Genomic DNA, 19,275 nt, shown 5'->3' with positions numbered 1-19,275 from the left:
GCCTTGGGGGAGTTAAATGGGGAAGGGGAAAAGGGAAGGAGGTGGCACTAGAGCATTGAGCCCCACTTCCTCCCCTGAGTTTGCTGGAGCCAGGAAACAACTCACCCCCTTCTTGAGCAGAGGGCACTCAAAATGCTGAATGGAGACAGTAATCTGTTTTTATAACTGCATTATCTGTGCGTGATTAGATTGTAATGTGAGCTATGCATCTGGATGGTTACCTTAAAATATGCTTTTAAAAAGATAATTGCTTTATTTTTCAATTACAGTTGACATACAATATTATATTAGTTTCAGGTGTACCACACAGTGATCAGACATTTAGATAGCTTATGAAGTGACCACCCCCATAAATCTAGTACCCACCCAACACCATACATCGTTAAAGTCAGAGAAAGGCAAATTCCATATTATTTCAATTATATGTGGAATATAAAGAACAAAATAAACAAACAAAACAGAAACAAACTCACAGATATAGACAACATTTTGATGATTGCCAGATGGGAAGAGGCTTGGGCAGGTGGATAATAAGAGGAAGGGATTAAGAAGTACAAATTGGAAGTTACAGGCTAGTCATCGGGGTATAAAATATGCTTTTCTTTGAAAAGGAAACTCTGATCTGCATTTTGTCCACTTTCCCATGGTGTAGCTGCTGGGATATATCTCCAGACCAGAAAAGGTTTTGCCGGCACAAGGAAGCTACAAAGCAGAGCAGGGAGAATTGCACTTGACATTCATTTTTGTAGAAATAGAGACGTGAGGACCCACCCGCTGGCTCAGGTAGTTGGAGCGCCATGCTCCTGATGCCGAGGTCTCCTGTTCGATTCCCACATGGGCCAGTGAGCTGCACCCTCTACAGCTAAGATTGTGAACAACAGCTCTCCCTGGAGCTGGGTGGCCTTGAGCAGCCGGAGGTTGGCATGAGCTGCCGTGAGCTGTGAGTGGCTAACCAACCAGCGACCGACTTCCTCAGCCGGGGGCAGCACAAGGCTCATAACACCAGCATGGGCCAGGGAGCTGTGTCCTACACATCTAGACTGAGAAACAATGGCTTGAACCGGAATGGGGGTGGGGTAGGACAGGGCAGGGGAGGAAGGAAAATCATCACTTACTGAGTGCCGACTGTGTGCCCAGCCCTGCTTGACACTTCTCACAAAGGCTATCTCAGGGGCTCATTCTCCTCTGGTTCCCCTTGGACTCCCCAGTGTCAGAGATCAGCCCAAATACCTCCTGCCAAGTCAAATGTGTGTGTATCAGTAATAACTAAAATTTATCAATCACAGAACACATTCTAGGTGCTTTACAGGGATTCCCTCATTCATAGCCTCGTTTTCACATAAAACAATCCTAGAGATGCTAATGACTTGTCTAGAATCAGCAGTGTCATGATTTGAACCCAAGCCACTGGATTCTAGAGATCAAATGTTTAGCCATTATGTGAGATTGTCTTTTACTTAGATGGGAAAGGCTCAAAATGACACATCTACTCTTACAATTTTCTCCTACGTTTATGTTTGAGGTTTTCAGCCTCCTTAATTTTTGCCTCCTTTTTCTCCCTGTCACTTTCGATATCCATAGCCCTCCCAGATTGTATACTTCACTACCACTACCACCTCTTTTCTGAAAAAAATTACCCAGTATAATTCATTCATTCATGCTCATACTATGACTTCCAGGCATAAATGCATTTTTAGACTTTTTATCTCTAACTATAAAGAGGCTTTTTTTTTTTCTTCTTGAGAGTTTTCAGCTATCAATTCAGAGATAAGGATCCATTTATCTCTTGATTGTGGTTTTTGGATGCCTGGAGCTGGTGAGCGGTTGGACTATCTGAGTGTGTGAACCTCCTCTCGAGGCTTTCCTGCTTATCTGGAGAGGGTGAGCTCAAGACCCAGACCCCAGAAGTGTGTTCTCTGGGTGATGTATGGAAGAGGCATCCAAGCCGTATTAGTTTCTTGGAGCTGTAATTCTGAACACTACAGCCTGCTCTGCCTGAGTATCCACTCATATATTCATTTATTCATCAAGTACGCATGGTCGCTTCATTGATACCGGAGATGCTCTGATAATCAAGACGAACATTTTTCCTGCTGCCGGACAGCTCACAACGCTGAGTAGGAGACAAGCACTTAAATAAGCAACTTCAGTGGAAAATGAGCAAATCTCATCTCCTATTGGTCCTTTTCCTTCCTCTTCCTTTCTTACTGCATTTACATTATATTTTTTCTCCCATCCCTTTGCCCCATAGCTCTCAGATACAGTGCAATATCTAGAACCTTCCTTCCCCTCTTGTGCCAATTTACCAGCTTGGACCTGTCTATCTCACTTCTGCCTTGTGGGTGATCACTATGTTTGGCCCAACTCCCTGCCAGCCAGGAAACACATGGCCTGTGGCTTATTTTTCTCTACCATGAACCTTTAGGTCATTCCACACACAGAATTAGACACAGTGACAAAACGGGAGTAGTTGATGGTGAAGTTCAGAGTATCCATTTAATTCATTTATTCAATCAGCAAATGTTACATAGATAGTACCTTCCAGGAATTGAGATATAGGAAGGAAACACAGTTTCTACATAGTAAAAAGACTATAAATGCCCCTCTATCTTCTTCATGTCTCTGTCCCCAATATTTAACTCCTTAGTACAAAGTGGGTACTCAATAAGCATTTGTGAAATAAAAGAATGAATTCATATTTCGGCAGACAAGATTGATATATAAAAAAACTATAAGAAAATGGGATGACTATTCCTTCAGTAAAAATTGATTGAACACCTCCTAAATGTCCTGTACTCTATCAAGCAACACAGATGCAGTTCTTGCCCTTATGGACCTTACAGTTAAAAATATGCACAAATAAGTATTAGAGCTGTGATAAGAGATGTGAAGAAATGCAGGGTCTAGAGAGCATATAACAGGATAGGTCTGCCTAGCTCAAGTGAAAGCCCTGTAGCCCCCCTCGCCCCCCCCCCCACCGCCACCCAAAGAAAAACTCAAATTGCTTTTGAAAAACTGAAAGGTTGATAAGGTGGAAACATTTTGAGTAAGGGAAAGGGAGAGTGGGAAGAGATGAGGTTAAGAAAGAAAGCAGAGATTGTATGCCCAGGGCTTGGAGGGCAAGTTAGTGATTTAGGGCTTACCTCAAGAGCAGTGAGAAGCTTTCCTAAGGTTTTAAGCAGAAGCAGGGTGTGATGAGTTTTAATTTTTGATGATCGCCCTGCTTTGAGGATAAAGAATGGGAGGATATCAAGAGTGGAGAGTTGGAGCCCAATTAAGATGTTATTGCAGTAATCTAGGTATGAAATAACAATAAATTGAACTAGGAGGGTGATATTGGATACAGAAAAAAGTGGGTGGATCCAAAATATTTCTTGGTTATAGAATCAATAGACCATGATCATTGGATGGTGGGTCAGGTGATGGTGACAGGTAGGGGGAGGGATTGTCAAGCATAACTCTTCTGTGTCTTGCCTGAGCAAGTCGATAAATGTTGGCTGTCATTTTCTGAAATTGAACATACTGGAGGAGAATCATGTTATTTGGAGGACCATTACTAGTTACATTTTGGATACTATCATTTTGAGATACTGTCACTCTGTGAGAGATCCAAATGGAAGTGCTGAATAGCTTAACTAATACACATTGGGTGACTGCCTGACCCAGCATTATTCCTCTAGTAATTAGGAGGTGTGCATGAGACCCAATCTAAATCAATCCCACTATCTTCACTCTCAGGCCACAGTAATTTATTTGTTCATAGAAAAGCCACGCGAGCCTCACTGAATCAATCACATTCCTTCTCCTAATCTGAGTGAGCAGAAGAAAGATTTTTACATTCTGGTTTCAGAGCTGTGAAATTTTAAGTTGAGAGCTGTTGATGAGTATGTCCTCTCTATAGGGATTATGTTGGTTTAGAAGAATGAAGATAACATGCAGAGAGGGAAGACTCAGAGAGAAAGAATCCTGAGAATGCTCAAGTCCTTTGTCCTGCCCCTAGTTTGGTTACATGAGTTAAGAGTCAGTAACTATTAACCAATATTCCCCTCCCTCCCTCCCTCCCTCCCTCCCTCCCTCCCTCCTTCCTTCCCTCCCTCTCTCTGTTTCTCTGTCTCTGTGTCTCTTTTTCTGTTTTGCTTTATCTTAGCTAGTTTTGGGTGAGATTTTATCATTTATAATCATGACAGTGCTAGCAATATAAATAAACAGTTGGATTTGCAATCTAGAATTCAGAAAGAAAGATCTTACCTATAGACATATGTTGAGAGTTGTTGATATAGATATAGAATACGAAGACAGGAAACGGACAAGATCAGTAAGAGCGAAAGGAAAGAGAGAGAAGAGTACTGAGGTCTAAGCTCTGAGAAACTAACTAACATTGAAGATCCAAGAGAGGAGGATGAACTCCCAAGGCAGTTGAGAGAAATGCTTTAGTCATTTCAGGAAAACCAGTAGAGTATGGTGTCACAGAAGCCAACGGTGTTTTAAAGGGGTGGTGGTCAACTGTGTAGAATGTTCAAGACAGGGCAAGTATGATAAGGACGGAACAGCGTTCGTTGGACTGTGCAGCACAGAAGTCATTTGTGCCTTTTCCAAGAATAATTTCAGTGAAGTGGAGAAGTCAGAAGCCAGTTGGGGGTGGACTGAGGAGCAAATGCAGGTGAGGAAGTAAAGCCTGAGTGTGGAAATAATTCTTTGAGAATCGTAGCTGTGAATAGGGAGGAAATGGGTATTGGTTACTTTTCAGTTGAGATGGAATAAAGCAATATTATATTTAAAGATCTGTTAGAGCACCGTGGAGAAAGCAGCTGTCTGCGTGAGTAGAGAAAGATTTCCCCAAAGAGATGATTTTTGAACTGGGTCTTGAAGAGTGAGTAAAACTTTTCCAAAGGAAGAAGGCATTACATGCAAGGAAGATTGTAAGCAATGATACAATGGTGTGTTTGGAGAATGGTCAGTATCAGTGCATGGAAAACTCTAGCTCTGGACCCTGTTAGGGAGAAATGAAAACCCACCCAAGAGCTTTCTCTTTCTTTTATCTTTTTTCTCATTTTCATTTTAAAAATAATAGGATAGGCCAGATTAACTTTAAGGTCTGTTATAATATTAAAATTCATAGCTAATGGTGATCCATCTTGAATGTTTTGTTAGATTGATAATAATACTCCTGAAATGAATATTCCACAACAGCTATTTCCTGAGATGATGCTTTATATTGTATGGTGAGTGGCTTTCAGGAAGTTGGAGGCTCAACTCAAACTGGCCCATTGGAAAAAAAAAAATCATGAAATATCTTTGAAGTCTACTGTGTTTTTACCTTTAAAGCTTATGTGCATCCTATTCCTTAATGTATTTGACATGGTTTTATTATTAAGGTGTTTTCTTATTAGTCATTGATGCCCCAGGAAAATAGTCTGGCTTCCCCCTTTAGATTTAAATATTTTCAGGTAGTTACCTGTGTAAGCTGTGAGCAAGGATGAAAATCCCTGGCAGGCTCATATTTCCTTTTTTTTTTTTTTTTCACTTGCCCACTCACTGCCAGCATATCACGGAAGCAGAGTCTGAGCCCAGCTCCCTGCACATGCGAAACAGGGTGGAGCCTGGGAAACAGAGGAAGAGAGCTTTAAGAGTAGCTTAACTGAGTTAATTGATCTTTATAAATGTCCCGGGCCAGAGGGAATCAAGTAATTGCATTATGAGCCTTCGCATCTTAGCTACTCACATATCGTATTATTCACGTCCATTTGGCAGCATGGATTTTCTTTACAAAAGAGTCTGAGATATAAAAGCCACATAACATCGCCTGAAGGAAAAAAAACAACACACATTAATTGGATTCTTGGCAAAACACTGAAAAAATGTCCCAGGACTGATGAAGCAAGTTATTTTTAGACAACGTTGCCCTGAAATATGTTGGTGCTTCTGTGAATGAGTTCATAGCACATGCTACAAACTCTTTTGGCCTAATGCTTAAAAAAAAAACCAAAAAAAAAAAACCCCTCCATTTTTCCTTTTTATTACATAGTAAAACAAAATGAGCAGTCTCCCAGTGCTGTCTCTTGGAAGCTTTCCGCAACTGAAAGTTCTTTTTTTTTCCTGCTTCCATCTTCATGTTTGCCTTCATCTTTCCACATGACCTGCTTTTTTAACCTAAAGATGTTAATAGACATTGAAGTCCTTTCCAGCATTCATTTAATATTTTAGTTGTCCCCATTTTTAACCCATGAGCTCACCCTGATGCCTCATCAGATTTCCAATACTACAGCCCTCTGCTATTTTTCTAATGGAAAGGTTGAAGACTAACACTTTATATGGGATTGCAAGGGAAGGATTAAGTCACTGGTAGTTATTGAGATCTGACTTCGTGATAAGAGATCTGCCCATGATTAGAAGACCTCACCTAGCTGCTCTTAAAATGGAATTAGGCCAGATGGTGCCAATGGGAATTAAGGGACTACATGGTCCCAGAGCAAACACAATACTTGTCTTTTGGATGCTCTTAATCTTGGAGGCAAATGAGGGAAATGGGTCTTTCTGAGGCCTAGCCACACATTCCCCAGTGATTATAGTACCAAATACTTGTTATTCAAAGTGACTGTTTATCTGATAGTAGAAACATCTTCTGAATCATTAAAGGATTTAAAGATCTGCTTGAGAGTCCCATGTGATTGAACTTACTGTGTTTTAAAGTCATTTATCCATATCTGAGGCTGCATCTACAGAGATTTTCAATAATCTTGGCCATATATATCGTTGGAAGGAGAGACAAAATTACTTCCTCTAGAAAGCAGACCTGGATGTAGATATCTTTCCTTACTGTGTCCTATTTACTTTGCTTATTTTAGATTGGTGCAAACGTAATTGTGGTTTAAAAGGTTAAAAATAGTTGCAGAAACCGCAATTACGTTTGTACCAACCTAATAGTACCTCTCCTGTGTATATCCTGGACAAATTTCAGGAATTCTATGCAGAAAGGCATACTTATAGTGCTCACTTCTTTATATTTCCAGCAGCCTAGGTTTTGGCAGCCTAGGTCTTTAGTATTGTATTTTAGTATTATCGTTTTTAGGGCCTAGGAAAATCCAGACCCTCTGTACTCCCAAAATCTTGCCCCTTAAATTATTCCTTATAAAATTGTCTTATGACAGGAAATGATCAATTTTTCAGCCTTTATGTTTAAGTTTGAATCTCTGGTAAAATGCACATAGTCTGACTGAAACATTCTTTATAAAGTTATCATTCATTTAGACTTTAATGTGAATGAAGGTCCCAACGGATTCTGACAGAGTAGAGAAGAGAGGTCAGGGTAGTGCGTTGTTCTGGGTGATGATGAGGAAAAATTCTTTGAGGATGGAAATAAATAAATCCTGACTTTGCTTAATTCAACAGTCGTATGTGGATGGTGTGTTCTCAGACGTGAAACTAGTGCCATTCCTTCAAAGAGGAGGTACTTCCAGACTTTGAGCACTTTTTTGATAAATTGGAATGGAGTATGTATTGTCATGGAACCCAATATCAGCTCCCATTTCTGAAGTCCCCCTCCTGTGGGCATGCACTAATCTGTGTTGACTTGGCAAATCAAAATGACTTTCTGTCCAGAGGTCTTAGGCATTTGTATCTAACGCACATTCTTCACGACTTCCTTTCCTGTTGCTGGTTACAAAATTGACTTCCGAAGCTGAATGATGCAAAAACTTCCTGTCAGGTCACAGAGTTTGCACGTAGTTTTCTTTTCTTGTGATGTCTTCATCTGATTTGGGTATCAAGGCACTATTGGACTAATGCAATAAGTTGGAAAGTGTCCCCTCATCTTTTATTTTTGGGAGAAGTTTATGAAGGGTAGGTAATCTTTAAACGTTTGATAGAATTCATCGAGTAAAACCACTTGGACGTGAGCTTTTCCTCGTGGAAAGTTTTTTTGATTACTACATGTGTAGAGAAAAAGATTAGTGGTTGTTTAACGACCGCTTGGTCATGACTGCTAAGGGGCACAGGCTTTCTTTTTAGAGAGATGAAAATGTTCTAAAATTAGATTGTGGTGATAGTTGCACAACTGTGTGAATCTACTGTGATAAAAACCTTGAGTTGTTCACTTTAAATTAGTGAATTATATTTTAGTAAAGCTGTTTAAAAAGCAGGTATCAATTATGTTAATCATTTCTACTGTTTCTCTTTTCTGTATATTATTAATTTCTGCTTTCTTTCCTTCTTTTTAATTTCTTTGGGTTTGCTTTTATTTTCTAGCTTATTAAGTTGCAAATTTCATTCGTTCATTTTCAATTTTTAGTTTACTTAAAGTTATATGCTTACCTCTAAAAACATTTTAACTTCATCTAACAATTTTAAAAAGCAGTACTTTTATTCTATTGTAAATATTTTGTAATTGTCATAAATTTCTAGGGCCCTAAAATCATAGCTTTAAAACACATAAAATATATGAATATTTTACAATGTCTACTGTGATTTCCTTTTCTCCCATGAGTCATTTAAGACCACGTGTAAAAAGTTTTCCAAATATGTGTTTGTGTTTACTATCTCCTGGTAGACTTTTTTTTTTTTTTACTATTATGTAGTTAGTACTCATATCTATCCTTATTAAATGTGTTGTGTCTGAAATTCTATTTTGTCTACTACTGATGTTGTTACACAGAATTTCTTTGGTTATTAATTGCATGGTACCACTTTCCCATAACTTTCAATCTTTCTGTATAATTGTTTTAGATTTTGTTTAGTGTTTCTTATAAAAAGCAGGCTTAAGCAGCTGGTTTAAAAACTGCCAATCTGTTAATCTCTGTCATTTATCTGATGAGTTTAATCCATTCTCATTGTTAATAATCCCTGATATATTTACACTTATTTCTACCACTTATTTTCTTTTTACTATCTATTTTTATTATTGGAATCTATAATTTCATGTTATCTGTTGAATAAAGTTGTGGGATTTTGATTTTGTTTTGTTTTTAATATTCTCCATGTATATTGCCCCCCTGCTCTGTTGGTTTGGAAGCATTTTACTATTTTAATTCTATGATTTCTATTATTTTAATTGCCATCTCTAACCTTTGATTATGCTGTCTTTCCCAAAGTCTAAATTTATTCAAGAAAATTTTCAATTATATGCCAACTATAATAAAAAAATAAATTTAAAGAAATAAAAAAAAAAAATTTGGAAAATTTACAAACTCCCTAGGCATGTTTAACTACCCATTAAATAACCAATTCCTGGAATTTTTTTTTTTTTTTTTTTTTTTTAATTCCTGGAATTTTTAAAGTTTTTCTCCAAAATTGCTTAACTAGCTTTTGACATTAAATTAAATTAATCAGCATATTTTGTTAATATTATTTTTATCACTGTTTCTTGTATTCCATGCTTTCTGTAAGGGTCCACATCTTTTACTTAAATACAATCTTTAATATTTGTGTTCATGAGCATCAATTGATGGTAAACTCTCTTGGTCTTTCTTTATGAATCTAAAAACACGATTATCATTCTTCATTTTTTTTTTTATTATACTTTGTCGGGGTATAAATGGCTAGGCTGAGTTACTTTCACATAGCATTTTGAGGATATTATTCTTTTATCTCTTGGTATTTATTGTTGCTATCAGTTTAATTGTCAGTCCTTTATAAGTAATCTGTCTTTTTATTCTAGTAGTTTTAAAGATTTTTTTCCTTCTTCTTATGTTCTCAATTATTTGTTGTCTCACTACATATATTATCTTGTAGTAATTAATATTTATTTATCACTCTGGGTCCTTGGACTTAACTTTTGCTTTTAGAATTCATGTGTTTCTTTAGTTCTGGAAAAACATTAGAAAATATCTCTTCAAATATTACTTTTCTACCTTTCTGGGAAATTCCGTTAGACCTATATAACTTAGACTTTTCCATTTATCCTTTAAGACCTTTGACTGTTTTTCTCTCTTTGTTTGTCTCTTTGTAATTTAGTGAAATCCTCAGTACTATCTTCCAATTTCCTGGTTCTGTATGGTCTGGCTGTCTTTCGAGACTTTTTCAATAAATGATTTTCATGTCTAAATTTTTTACATTGCTTCTTTTAGATACACCTGTTTTATTTAACTTCTTCCTGTTTTTGCTTGCCAATACTGTATTTAATATTTAGTGAATGTTATTCTTTCACTTATCTCCTTTATCACCCTAAATGCATTTATTTTAAAGTTCTTATCAGACTATTTTTATACTTTAGTTTTTCTTGGTTAAACATATCTTCCTCTAGGTGATTTGTATCAGCCATCTGTCTTAGCATTACATTACTTTGTTTTCATACCATGGCTTATTTTGAGAAGAATGTACTTCCCCCCTACCCCCACCCTGGACTTCTTCTCTGCCCATCCATCCCTCTCTAGTTGTTTTAGTGATTGTCGCCACTTGGCTCCTTGAGGCTTGCTGACCAAAACGTATTTTAGATTGCAGGCTGGGAGCTCATACACCTTAAAATTATGGCCTCAAGGCTTATGGCATCAAGGCTTAAGGTTAATGGCCATTCTGGTCATAGAGCCAGGAGTTAACTTCTTTCAGATCCTGGAGATGAAGCAGTTTAATGTCCTATGAACTCAAGGAGGCAACATTCCCAAGCAACAATTAGAAGAGCTTTTTTCAGCTCCCCCCGCTCCCTTTTAAATCAGGGGGAGTTCCACTCATCTTCAGCTTGATTCCTGTTGCCACTTTACAAATATTGATTACCATTACCTTAGATGAGCCCAACTCCCAGATGTCTCAGAAGCACTGTCATACGATACTGATCACTTCGTTTTTCTGGTCCATGTACCTTGTCCATGTAGATGCTTATGGTGTTTGAACCTGCTTATGTTGTTTTACTTATTTATTTCTATTTTGCCTGTCACTGTTCTTGTTCGAACTGGGGTTTGGGGGTTGGGGGTGGGGGTGGGTAGGTATACAAAGCATGTACTCAATAATCTTATACCTCCTTAGTGTGATTCTGGCTCAAATACAACTTCCAAATTGCTTAAAGAATTTAAAAATATCTTGAGGCCAACTGAAATAAATACTTGCTTTGTACTTTCTTAAGCTGTAGAACAGTGCTGCCCAATAGAAGCATAATGCAAGCTACATATATATACTTTTACATTTTCTAGTAGCTATACTAAAAATATAAAAAAGAAACAGATAAAATGAACTCTCACATTTTACTTAACTCAATATATCCAACATGTTATTTTTTCAAAATGTAATCAATATAAAAATTATTAGATACTTTTATTCTTTTTTCGTACTAAATCTTTGAAATCTACTGTCTATTTTATACTTACAGCACATCTCAATTCAGAGTAGCCATGTTTTAAATGATCAGTAGCCACATGTGACTAGTGGCTTCCATATTGGATGGTACAGATTTATAATATTTATAAAATGATAGCAATTTAATCACCACCACATAAAATTAATCAATGCCACTACCACTTTGGATTTTGGGACATTTTTTCCCCAAGAATTTTAAGTATTTAAGACACACAGAGCAAAACTTAGATGGCCTCAAAAGCTGTATTTTCCTCTATATTATACTTGTCATCACAACGTTAGCATATTTGAAGAACTCTCCTTAGCTTCTTTTATAGAATTGAGGGAAGATAATGGAAAACCTTATGTGTTCAAATTTAAAATAGAAGAACGATCACTTATGCTATCAATCTTGAAAACCTGGCTTCTAAAAAGGCAACATTTTAGTTTCTTCTGAGTGACACTAAATGAGAATATATAAGGTTTGAGATGGTCATTACATTAATTACCTAATAAATTAATTAAGGAGTCAAACTCCATTTACTACCAAAAAGCATCTGAAGATGCTGGAAAGGACTAAAAGGTAGTTGTAAGTGTAAAATATGATGCAGGGTTATAGGGAATTTTTTCGGTTGAGATTACTTTTCAATTTCACCTAGACAAAAGATATTTGGTTTCACTATATGTTTTACCGTGATTTTTGATAGGCTGTTTACAGTCTGACATCCCAGATAGGTTAGGCAGCTAGGTCTGTTTGGATGTAAGAACTCCTGGTCGTCTATACTAGTATTAACAAATCTTGCTATTTCTAGAAAAAGTAATCCTTTCAAAGTATATTGAAAAATATACTTCCATTGCCTTTGGAGTCAAATTCATAAAATGCTCTTTGAACCCAAGGTCCGTAAGTTTAGTACCTATGTTTTCTTCTATGCAGTTTATTGTGTCAGGTCTTATGCTTAAGTCTTTGAGCTAAAATAAACGATGGGACTATATGAAACTTAAAAGCTTCTGCACAGCAAAAGAAACCATCGACAAAATAAAGAGGCAACCAACTGAAAGGGAGAAGATTTTTGCAAACAGTGCCTCTGATAAGGGGCTAATATTCAAAATATACAAGAACTCATGAAACCCAACAACAAAAAAACAAACAACCCAATTGAAAAATGGGCAGAGAACCTGGAGAGACATTTCTCCAGAGGACATACAAATGGCAAATAGACATATGAAAAAAATGCTCAACATCACTAATCATCAGAGAAATGCAAATAAAAACCACAATGAGATATCACCTCACCCCAGTCAGAATGGCTATCATCAACAAGACAAATAGTAGCAAGTGTTGGAGAGGCTGTGGAGAAAAAGGAACCCTCATACACTGTTGGTGGGAATGCAAACTGGTGCAGCCATTATGGAAGGCAGTGTGGAGGTTCCTCAAAAACTTACGAATAGAATTACCATACGACCCAGCAATCCCTCTCCTGGGTATCTACCCAAAAAATCTGAAAACATTTATTCATAGAGACACGTGTGCTCCAATGTTCATTGCAGCTTTGTTTACAGTGGCCAAGACATGGAAACAACCAAAATGTCCTTCGATAGATGAATGGATAAAGAAGTTGTGGTATATAGACACAATGGAATACTATTCGGCGGTAAGAAAAGATGATATAGGAACATTTGTGACAACATGGATGGATCTTGAGAGAGTAATGCTGAGTGAAATAAGTCAGACAGAAAAAGCAGAGAACCATGTGATTTCACTGATATGTGGTATATAAACCAAAAACAACAAAAGAACAAGACAAACAAATGAGAAACAGAAACTGATAGACACAGACAATAGTTTAGTGGTTACTAGAGGGTAAGGGGTTGGGGGGTGGGAGATGAGGGTAAGGGGATCAAATATATGGCGATGAAAGGAGAACTGACTCTGGGTGGTGAACACACAATGGGATTTATAGATGATGTAATACAGAATTGTACACCTGAAATCTATGTAATTTTACTAACAATTGTCACCCCAATAAATTTAAAAAATAAATTTAAAAAAAAGAAAAATATAAAAGTTACCTTATTAAATCACTTGTTTTCCAAAGCTTGGGACCATCTTTTCTCAAGATCTCTAAATCCCACTATTTTATAACACTGCTTATTTATATAGCTTAGAAACATTGATAGTTCATCAACCTCCTGATTTTATGGCCAATCTTTAGACATGCTAATTTGTCCCATCTTTTGAAACCCCATCCTTCATCGTTGTGGTTTCCCCCCAGTAATTCCCAATCATGTTATATTTAATGAAAACAACATCAGTAATCACATTGGTACATAGCCCTTTTCTCTTGGGAATCTCCAAATTGTTTCCAGATTGGTGGGGGTCAGTTTTCAAAAGCTCATTGTGAAGAAAGAGGGAAAAGAGATTAGTTCCCAATCAAGGTGGAGGAGTGAGGCTCATGACAGGATTGCATCATTACCTATGCCATTCCATCCATCTGTACTATAGCATTTTTATTCTGACCGAATGTTCCAATAAGCTGAAATGCACCTATTTGGCAGGGAGTTTTCTCATGTTTCCTGGGGAACCAGCATACTGTCATCACAGCTGGACATGACAGGTTCCAGGAATTTAGATACTGTTCTTGACGTGATGGGAGGCATTTTTATGTCCTAGCATCAGGAATGCGTCATTTCCTATGTAAGTAGTACTGCCCCACCCCAGCTCTTTCAATCTCCATTACCGTGGTTTCTTTTTCCCCATGGCATTTATCACCACATAACATGTTACATATTTGTTAATTTTCTGTCTCTACTGACTAGCATGCAAACTCTATGAAATTTCTAGCTTTGTCTGTTTTATTCACAAGTCTTTGCTGCCTCAGGCACTTAGTAGCAGCTCAGTAAATATTGAATGAAAGAATGAATTTACATACAAGCACGGTACCTTTATCTTCTTTCAAACAGTTAAGTGGAGTTAGAAGCCTAGATTCCAGCTGTGAGATGTTGAGCAAGCTGCTCAAACTCTCTGGTCTTCGGGTTTTTCAGGAATGAAATGGAGTAATTATACCTTCTACATCGTTGATTGAGGACTAGATAATGTAAAATGTTCAGCCAAGCGTAGGAATTGCTTGGAGTAAGCACTCAAAGAAGAAAAAAAAAGTGTTACTCTTCCAGTGGGTCCTCATCTGGAAAGTTGTTAGAACTCAGAACCCTCACTTCAGCTACGGAGGTGTAAGCCTGAAGGCTAGGTCACATTGCTTCAAGGATCAGGAACAAAACCTGGCCATGGTCATGGGTCCCTTGGGTAGAGGGGAAGAGTGGTTAGGGTATTTAGAACATGCTTAGTGGTCTTCCGGTAATCTAAGCACAGTCTTCAAGAACACCTAGTGTCACACACAGGGGCCACTGGCCTGCTTCATAACCCAGCCCAGTGGGGACAGTTTCTGAGAAGGGGAGGGAGCTCATGATACACCACAACATGTGGCTTTCAACAAACAGAAGGGGAAACATTGGTTTAGCCCCCTCTGGCTAGGGGTTATCAAGCTGGCTTTGCTGAATGGTACTTTGGCCTTATTTGGACAGGTTGGGAGGGGGCAAGAAAGTAGGGGTTTCATTCCCAGACCCCTGATTACTAGCTCTTTCCCAGTCCTTAGAGAGGCAACAGCTGACTCACCCTGCCCAATTCCTCACCTTTGGAACAAGAGGTACCCCTCACAGCATTCTTGCTTCTCCCCCGGTCCTGCTGGAGGAGGCAGACCTCTGAAAGCAAATGAGTGTTAAGTGCATAACCTTATCTGCTCTCAAAGCACAGAAAGAATATTTTAGCAATCATGTTAAATAAGTGGCATTGCAAAAATCCAATATTAAGCTGATAAGCATTCCTGAAACCTCCAGGAGTGGGTAGATGCAGGCACACTTCAAATGAGTTAGTAGTATAACGTAATAAATGAGACAAAGACATGAAAAACCACTTTTAAGTTGTTTGCACTTTTACACATGGGAGAGATTGTTATCATTACTAATACTCAGGCTATGTTTTTCAGATTAAGAAAAGGGAGGTAAAAGGATTGCAGAGACAGGGCATGTAAATAAAGATTTTTATAAAAACACATGTGCACATACAATGCTTTTGGAAGGCTGTCATGTCTTAAGCTCTCCTCTCTGGACTCCTGGGCAGAGAGTGGTCATGCCAGAGCCCTAGCCCCACAAACTGCCCTTTCCCAGCTACTGTGTTTGCTGATCCTGCACGAAGGAATGCTAGGAATGCCTCCCCCTTTTCCTGTCCCCACGCTACCCCACCCACCCAAATCATGCTAGGTCATCTGGGCTCCAATTCCAGTGTCTAGAGAATTCTTCCCTCAGCATTTCACAGTGATCTACATTCTACTTTCTCTACATGGCTGTGACGTGTTTGTGCTGTCCCATTTTTATAATCGGGAGTTTGGTTTTGTAAATGGAAGAATGGAATAAACCAATCCCTTCACTCTCCTCCCCACAAGGTAGGGGCTCTGGGGTGTGGTTCTTGTACAGAAGTGGCATAAATCTTCCCTCTTCCTCTAATGGAAAGTCTCTGAGATGCCTCCCAAAGACAGGGATGTGGCCTAACAGACAGAAAAGCAGCCTGTCAAAGCTTCTGCAGGGCTTCCTGTAGCCATTTGTGATTAGATGGTTCTGACTGATTGTGAGTTTCTTAACCAGAGATGAGGGGCCCAGAGGGGCACCCTGGAGTCTATCTGAGGGTGAGCAGAGTTAGAGGCTGAGGGGAAGGAGGGGAGGATGACACTTAACACCTTTCAGTACATTGATATAAAGCACTCTCTCTATAGAATGGAATTAGACTATTAACATGGAAGGAATTATGCTGTATTCAGAAAACATACTTATTTCCAGATATTGAAGCAAACCACATGATTTTAAGAAGTAATGTTGTTGGCAGGTGTGCAAGTGTGTGTGTGTGTGTGTGTGTGTGTGTGTGTGTGTGTACATACATGCAGTTGATTCCAGGGTCACCTGTAGATGATCAGCAAGCCCTCCTTCTGTGGCTCATGCTGATAGGGAGACCCTCAAGGACACTGCACTTCAAAGTCCCTGCTAGATCCTATCCAGTCAAAAAATTCATTAAGCACCTATTCTATGCCAAGCAATGTTATTTGTAAATGAATCAGCTCCTACCATCCAAGAGGTCACAACCTGTCAGGAAGCAAGAAGATAAGGTAACGGCGGAGGGATGCATGGTGTGTGCACAGTGCGGTGGTGGTGGTGGTGGTTAAGGTGGTGATGGTGGTGATGGTGGGGATGGTGCTTGTGGTGGTTGTGTGGGGGCTGGGGTCGGGCAGGGGAGCTGGTAGATCCAATTTGGGTGTATAAGACCATTACAACATTGATGAGAAAGCTAATGATAGGAAAAATTCTTCTCTCCTGGAGTATAAATAATTTCCTGTAACTATTTTATTGAGAAATCTAATCTCCCCCCTTCCCCCACCTTTTCTGACTAATTTGTTTTTCTGGGTGTTTTTTTCTTTTTTTTCTTTTTGGTGTGTGTGTGTTTAACTGTTATTGAGATTATTGTGCACAGGGTCTGTCCGGGAGAAACTTGGCATAGAGCATAGACCATGTCTCTTTTGTTCTTCCCCAAACCCTTTCAGTGCCCCTTACACACAAACCACACACACACACACACGACAAACATGCACACATGCACACACCACATCACCCATACCCTCACACGTACCACATCATGCATACACACAAAACACACACACACACACACCTTTGTTTTGGAAGGTCCTAAAATGCAAAGACCGGGACTTACTAGGCACCTTACAGTTTTCCATCCCATAACATGACCTTGGGGAGAGGGGACACTGGGCTGCTCTTCCTCCCTAAGATACTTTATGGCTAAAAGCAGCCTCCAGGGACGTTTCTGGGATCAATCACTCTTATTTCTATTCATATCCTTACATCAAAATTGGCTAGGAACATAATAATCCTCATGACTCACTTGGAAAAGTACATAGGAAGTCAGGATTTTTTTAAATTTCCTTTTTTTTTTTTTCTTTTAAAGGTTAACATCGAGGCAGGCAGGAGCAGAACATTACTTTGCTGGACCCAGCACAGATGGAGCCTGGGTCTCCCGGGCCCAGTTTGGTTGTCTGTATTTTTCCCTCGTCACAGCTCTCCAGTCTGTGCATGATTCACCCTTCTCTACTACGTTGGGAAGTCACTTTGGAAGTGATTTCAATACCCTCCTTACCCTGCACGCTCTCTTGCCCTATCACGACTCTTACATGCCTTTCACACGCATTTCTCCTGCTGCCTGGCCACTTGGACGCTGGCCATTCCCCTTTCTGAAATTTCTCTGAGTATCCAGCCTCCTGGCTTGACTCACCTTTGTCTCCTTACCTGAAAGAGGAATGCTTTTCTGTCATCCCGCCACTGGCTGCAGGGAGTCCCATGGCTTCCGGAAAGCATTGCTGAAATCCATCTCCGTGATGAAGTCTGCTCTAATCACCGAAGCCGGGAGTGCTCATTTCTCATCTTGGAAAGGATGTACTGTGCTCATGTGGCATTAATCTCACTTATTTGTTTGAAAAATGTTTGTTGAACACCTAGAATGCACTAAACAAACATGCTCAGTGTGGGAGATACATTGATGAACAAAACAAAAAGGACAAGCTTTTGTCCTGGCGTTGATCCCCAGACTGGTTGTAGGTTCTTTGTAAGGGAGGACTGGGCCTAACTGTTCTTTGCATCCCCCAGAATGTAGTAAGAATTCAATCGATTTTACTGAATCAATGATTAACTAAGGAACTCACTCTTTCTTCCATGCCAGGACATACAGAGTTAGAGTCAATACTGTAAATGACCCTTTCTCAGTAACTAAGGCTAAATGTGAAAAGAAGAGGAACAAGTTTGATTCTTAATTTAAAACATCAAGGGATGGTTTTCTGCTTCAAATGTAGAATTCCAGTTTTATAAAACACGTCTCAGAGAAACACCCAAGCCCCTAAAACAGACAGCATTGTAAACATTGTAAACTTTTTCCTGCTTAGAGACTGGAATTCCAGAGCCTGACCTGTGAAATACTAGCTTTCTTTTCCCCCAGGGGGATGGCATTGGAATGGAAATTAAGCCCTGAGGGTATTTGTGTTTTTAGACCCTCTGGGTGATGCCTAGTGGTGGACCGGAAGTAACTTCTGCCCACAAACCACTAGCAAAGGGGTTGAAAAGAGACAGAAAGGACTCAGGAAGGGAACACAATTGCTCAATAGCCCAGAATCTGGATCCTAGAAGCCAAATTATGGTTAGCCACATCGCTGCCTTATTGACCTTCTTGTTTGGTACTTACTCGTATGTCCTTATGTGCACACTGTGTCTTTTTTCTTTTTCTAACCAGTTTCCTCCTTCCCACCAACACAGTTTATGCTAAAAGATGGCAAATGGCACATATGCAGGCATTTTTCTACAGCTTACAGGCACAGTCAAGACTCTTGATGACTTAAAAGAAAACACATGACATCAGCTATTTCCTCCCTGATAACTGCACTACTTTAAAGGAACGCTGAGGTTTTGTTATAAAACACACTGCTGAGCACATAACTAACAAGGTCTGTATTTCCACCATATTTTGTTTAGTGCAGACTCAATTAAAATTTTCAAGCCTCCTGTAATCTCCTTTAAGCTTCATGGTTTATTTGACAATCTGGTGAACTTTTACACTTACCTAAAGGTTGGATGTGCATTTTAAGGTATTGGGGCATGAAGAGTTCTACTCTGAGGTGACAAGGGCAAGGTGGAATAGGTTCCCGGGCTTAAATTATAATAGCATTAGATCACAGGCTTTTAGGGGCCCCATGACATCAGGCGATAAGAGTGATGGAGCCCGTGAATCACATGACAGCTGGGGGAAAACTGAACAATTTTCCCAAGTCCAGCTGAGGTTGTGAATGCCCACACTGGGGAGGGGCTGTGTCACCCTTCTGTAGTCCTGAGCTGGGCAAGGCTTGTTTGCACGGCTAA

The 19,275-nt window shown here is 39.2% G+C and overlaps 1 long non-coding RNA gene across 1 annotated transcript; it reads right to left on the bottom strand.

Moving 5' to 3' along the window:
* Positions 1–1,085: 1,085 nt before the first annotated feature.
* Positions 1,086–18,869, bottom strand: LOC141572150 (uncharacterized). Its single transcript, XR_012497325.1, has 5 exons — positions 17,659–18,869; positions 14,947–15,015; positions 5,723–5,803; positions 5,456–5,600; positions 1,086–1,233 (listed from the first exon to the last, which is right to left on the bottom strand). It is a non-coding gene; the product is annotated as an uncharacterized LOC141572150 (long non-coding RNA).
* Positions 18,870–19,275: the final 406 nt, after the last annotated feature.

This window comes from Rhinolophus sinicus, linkage group LG06 (genome assembly GCF_036562045.2).
Source record: "Rhinolophus sinicus isolate RSC01 linkage group LG06, ASM3656204v1, whole genome shotgun sequence".
Classification (NCBI taxonomy): domain Eukaryota; kingdom Metazoa; phylum Chordata; class Mammalia; order Chiroptera; family Rhinolophidae; genus Rhinolophus; species Rhinolophus sinicus.
This window is presented reverse-complemented; position numbering and strand designations above follow the sequence as displayed.